The following is a 5,298-nucleotide window of genomic DNA, read 5'->3' on the forward strand; positions in this document are numbered from 1 at the left end:
GAAGGAGAGGGGCATGAATGGTCTAAAGATTTGCTCTTCTAACTTGAAAAATTAATMATGGTGAAAATGGTCCCAAAGAGTGGACATCATGAACTGGGTCCCTTCCTTAAAGATCATCCAGTGTCACCCCTGCCATGAGCAGGGACACCTTCCACTGCCCCAGAGTGCTCCAAACCCCAATGTCCACCCTGGCCTTGGACATTTCCAGGGATCCAGGGGCATCCACAGCTTCTCTGGGCATCCTGTGCCAGAGCTTCCCCACTCCCTGAGCAAAGAATTTCTCCTTAAAATCTAATCTAAGTCTCCCCTTCTGGTTTAAAACCATTCCCCCTTGTCCTGTCATTATCTGCTAGGGTAAAATGCCACACACCTTTTATATCAGCCCCCTTCAGGCCCTGAGCTCTCTCTGGAGCTTTTTTTTCTCCAGGTGAACCCCTCCAGCTTTCCCAGCCTGGCTCCAGAGCAGGGGGGCTCCAGCTCCCAGAGCATCTTTGTGGCCTCCTCTGGAACCACTCGAGATCAAATGTCGAGAACCCCATAGACTGAGTAAAAAAACTTCAATATTCTGCTCTGAAACTGAGCATCATCTCAAGCTGCTACTACCAATTCCAAGAGCAGTTTTCATTTACTACCATCTTCTACTCAACTCTGCTTTTCAACCACAACAGGAGCGGCTCCACCTAGGTGGAGCCACAAAAAATTATTTAAGTCTCATGGCTGTTCCTCTCCACGGAAATCTTTAGTAAAAGGCGAAAGATTTTTTCGTTCTGAAGAGAAACATGAGAATGGCAACAATGACCGCCACACACAGTGCTTCACACAGCTGTCCCTTTCTAGGACGTGGTGATATCATTTATTCCTCATTTGACCCTGCGGTGTCCCCAGCCCGGTCCCTCGAGAGTGACACATCCCAGCCCCCTGTCCCCCCCTCAGTATCCCAAAGGAAGAGGTGGGAATTCTGACCAGAAATGTGCCCCCGGTCCGTGGTGCACCTTGGGTATGCAAATTAATCTGAATACTAATTAGGCATCGCAAACGAGCTCTATAGGAGCATCAGCAAAATGCCTTTGATCAGCTGGACACAGACCCGGGCTGGCTCAGCTCAGCTCAGCTCAGCTCAGCTCAGCTCAGCTCAGCTCCTGTTCCTCACCAGCACAGAATCCTGGAATGGTTTGGGTTGGAAGGGACCTTAAATCCCATCTCATTTCACCCCTGCCATGGCAGGGACACCTCCCACTGTCCCAGGGTGCTCCAAACCTTGTCCAACCTGGCCTTGGATACTTACAGGAATCTCAACATCTTGAGAGGCTGCTGATTCAGAAAAACTGATTATTTTGGGTGTCTCTGATGCCTACAGGACAATTTTTGTGACCGGGCTCCTGGCAGAGGCACATCAGCTCCGTGCTTTGAGTTAGATGATCCCAGGGCATAGATTCTCTGCAAAGATTTGTTTTGATAAACAAAAAAATGTCTTGGAGCAGGGGCAGGAGGAGGAGAGCCTGTGCTGGAAGGCAGCAACTCCAAGAGAGCCACAACAACTCAATGATTTGAAAAGAATTCTTCGAGCAATGCCCTAAATCCCTCAGAAATCCCCGACTCTGATGTCTGTGCCTGCAAGGGAGCATCCAGTGCTTGGGACACATCAGAAAAGAGCAGCAGAAATAACTCAAGAGGTCTGGAGGATAAACTATGAGCAGAAGTGTCAAATTTATACCCTGTTCAGCTCTGGAATGGCACTGGGGAGGCATCTCCTCATCGAGATGTTTGGTGAATCCATGGGAGAGGTTCAGAGAGGGAATGAAGAAAAGGACAGCTCAAGTTAGGATGGAGGAAATAAAGGCTGAGCTGAATCAGATTGAACATGCTGGAACAAGCTCCCAAGGAGTCTGGTGGATTTTCAGTCTTTTCAGAGCAAACTCTGTAAATCAAACTTTAGTTCAACACAAAGCACTGGACCCCCAACAAGAGCAGGTAGGGAAAAACAAGTGGGCTATGATATAAAGATGTGTAATATTTATAATGTTTTACTAAATTTTAATTTTTACATTTAAAAAATATATTTATTATATAATATTACATTTATTATACAATGAATAGTCCATAGTTAATTATAAGTATTTAAATCTCTGAAATCCAGCCAAAGTTCAGGCCAGCAGGAAGATAGTGCAGTTCAGAAAACCTTCCAGGTCTGGAGCAAGGTGCAAACCCTCYGAGCACATTTCAGGCTCCATCACTCTGCAAAGTTTAATTTTGCAGCCCTGCTCTGAGCCAGCAGGGGATAAATGGCTCCAGGACACAGAGGTTATAGGATGGAGCAGCAGCAGATCCAGAAGTGCAGGGGAGTCCTGAGACCAAGATGTGCTGCTGCTGCTGCTGTTGGGAAGGAGCACAACAGTTTTTTTTGTTTTCCCAGGAACATTTACACCCATTCCATGAGTTACTGATGCCGAAAATTGAGTGAAGCTTTGGGCAGGGGTTTGCTTTTCTCTGCTACACCTGTCCCTGGGGATGGTCCTGGCAGCCCAAGGAGCTGAGCTTTATTTTCACCCCCTGCCATTCCCAATTTCACCTTGGGGGTTTCTAACCTGGGCCTTCTCTATATTTTTATCCCACATCACCATCTCCTCTCTCTTTCTCACTTTCTCTCTTCTCCCCCTCCCACTGGCCTGCAAAGATCTTTTCCTACCAGGCTTATCCAGGGCCTCACGATCTGCTGTCAGAAATTATAAAGACGTTCCCAATTCCCAGGATCACATTTGCAATCAGTTTTAATCACAAGTGTAACTGAGTGGATTGCAAGTGATAAGCCCCGTCTGCAGGCTGCTGTGATGTAATGAAGATGACAGCTCAAAATTGGGTCTGAGGTTTATTTTTGGGGAAGGCAGAGAACCACAAAATTAGACTCGGTGCAGGGGAAAAAGAGAAATATGTAAAGAGAGTGAATGCTTCAAGCTCACACCACTAAGAGTTCCCTCCCTGCCAGGCAAGACAATAATCAAAATTAATTTGTGGAGGAAGGCAGCCACTTAAAGASAAATCAAACAGGTGACCACAGCTGGCAGGAAATTTCACAGGATGGGAAAGGAAGAGGGCTGGAAGGAAACAGCTGCCAGCTGTCCCTGCCTTCCCRAGCCTGGAGAAACAGAGAGCCCATTTCTCAAAATACTTGGATGCTGAATGCATGAGAAACAGCCCTTTGGAGGAAAGGGTAGGGAAAAACACCTGGGAGCAAAGCTGGTGTCTTTAAATGAGTGTTCTATCTAAACCAAGTCACAGGTTAGCCAAACAGCAATGTCAAGTGATGGATATCACCAGCTCCTGCTTCTGCCTCACATTTCCACAGCCACAGATCTGCAGAGCAGAATTTCTGCTGCTGCTGCTGCTTCTGCCCTGCTCTGATGGAGCCACATCCTGGATCCAGCCTCGATTCTGTGTCTTAAGGCAGAGAATTCATGGCTTTATACTGAAATAAGGCAGGTTTAGATGAGATGTCAGAAGAAATGCTCTCCTGTAAGGGTGGGGAGGCTCTGGCACAGGATGCCCAGAGAAGCTGAGCTGTCCCTGGATCCCTGGAAGTGTCCAAGGGCAGGCTGGACAGGGCTTGGAGCAGCCTGGGGTAGTGGAAATTGTCCCTGCCCATGGCAGGGGTGGAACTGGATGATCTTTAAAGAAGGGACCTGGTTCTTGATGTCACAAAATCTCTCACAATAAATCTGAGATCCCATCACCAGCTAAGGAAGATCACCTCGGATTTTCCCTGTTGAAGTGGGAATGGACACGAACCAAAGGGGTTTTTTTTTTGTCTCTCTCCATCCTGCCCTTGCTGGGTCACTTGAGGCCGTTGGACCATCCATCCACAGCTCTCCCCTTGTCACAATGGATCAGGGCACGGCCCGTTCCTGCAGCCTGTGTCCTGCTGTGCTGCTGGTGTGCTCCCTCCTGCCCTGTCACATCAGATCACCGCCTTCCCCCGCCYGCAGCCATGGCAAATATTCAATGAGTCAGAAAGGAGCTGAGGCCAGCCTGACCTTCATCAATAGGATGATGTCACCTGCTCAAAGGAAGGCTCGATAAAGGTAGCCTGATATCCTTCCTGATTTTTGTGTCCACAACTGTAAACCATGATAAAAAAGATCTCTTCCTAATGAAAATTCAGCTACCTGTGCTGACCTCGGCCTGCTGCATGTGTGGAGACTGTGATCTGCCCAGGGAAGAGCAACCTGCTGCATATTCACTCGCCAAATAAATTCCTCTCTAAAGYTAAATTGGGTGAAGGTCAGTCTGAGTGGAGGAGAGGAGAAAGGTGGCCAGCAGATTCCACTTAAATCATCTTTTGTTAAAAAAACTACCTGGTGTATTTTTGCCCTAAAATCCCAYGAACTTGTGCTCTTGTTGTCCCGGGGAAGTAAATCCGAGTGAACTGTTAATGTGGATTAGCTGAACTGCAGGAAAGCTCAGGTATTTTTATTCAATTGCAGCATCCTTAGGCTGACTCATCCCRATCCCTTTGGGCAGGGTTATTTTCCCCACAGATGATAACTCTGTGTGATTGTGCTCAGGTTATGGCTCCCAAATTCCTGCTGATGCTGCTTGTGCTGCTCTCCATCCAGGGGCTGTCAGGAGGAAGGTCCAGGGCACTGTCACAGGGGGTGAATCTGCACTGAGTGCATGATCTCAAAATTATGGACTCCTCCTGCACCCCCTTGTCCCATGTTTTTAAACACAGCCCTGGCAGCCGTCTGTTCTGCCTTCACACCCAGCCCACGTGTTCCCCAAGATGGTTTTGGCACCAGCCTGGCTGGTGCAGGCTCTCCAGAGTGTGTGTGGCCTCTCATCACTTCTCCAGGGCTGAAGATATCTGTGCTCCCAGCAAATGGACAAAGAGAATCCATCACAAACACCAACCCCTACCTCAGCTGAGCCTTCATGTGAGGTGAAGAGACAGGGAACAAGCCAGGGGACTCGTAGGGCTGTAACGCAGACCTGTCCCCAATCATTCCATCACCCAGCTGAACTTCACAACTTGAGCTCTGCCATTTCTACTCATCCAGAAGGGCTCTGCCTTCTTCAAACTGTCTCCTGCCTCACCAGGGAAAGGGTCCAGCTCTGTCCACTGCAGACGAGATTCCCACTGACTGTTTTTGCTGCTGGAGGACAGTGAAATATTTCTGAATCATCTGCCTACCTACAGGAGGAGAAAAGAGAGAAGAGACAAGAGAAAAGAGAAAAAAATAAGAGAAAAGAGAAAAGAGAAAAGAGAAAAGAGAAAAGAGAAAAGAGAAAAGAGAAAAGAGAAAA

The 5,298-nt window shown here is 47.9% G+C and overlaps 1 non-coding gene across 1 annotated transcript; it reads right to left on the reverse strand.

Moving 5' to 3' along the window:
- Positions 1 to 673: 673 nt before the first annotated feature.
- Positions 674 to 787, reverse strand: LOC130582290 (U5 spliceosomal RNA). The gene has a single exon (XR_008966303.1). It is a non-coding gene; the product is annotated as a U5 spliceosomal RNA (small nuclear RNA).
- Between the last annotated feature and the right edge of the window lie 4,511 nt (positions 788 to 5,298).

This window comes from Malurus melanocephalus, unplaced genomic scaffold (assembly GCF_030028575.1).
Source record: "Malurus melanocephalus ecotype Western Australia unplaced genomic scaffold, MMel_1.1 scaffold_477, whole genome shotgun sequence".
NCBI classification, from domain to species: domain Eukaryota; kingdom Metazoa; phylum Chordata; class Aves; order Passeriformes; family Maluridae; genus Malurus; species Malurus melanocephalus.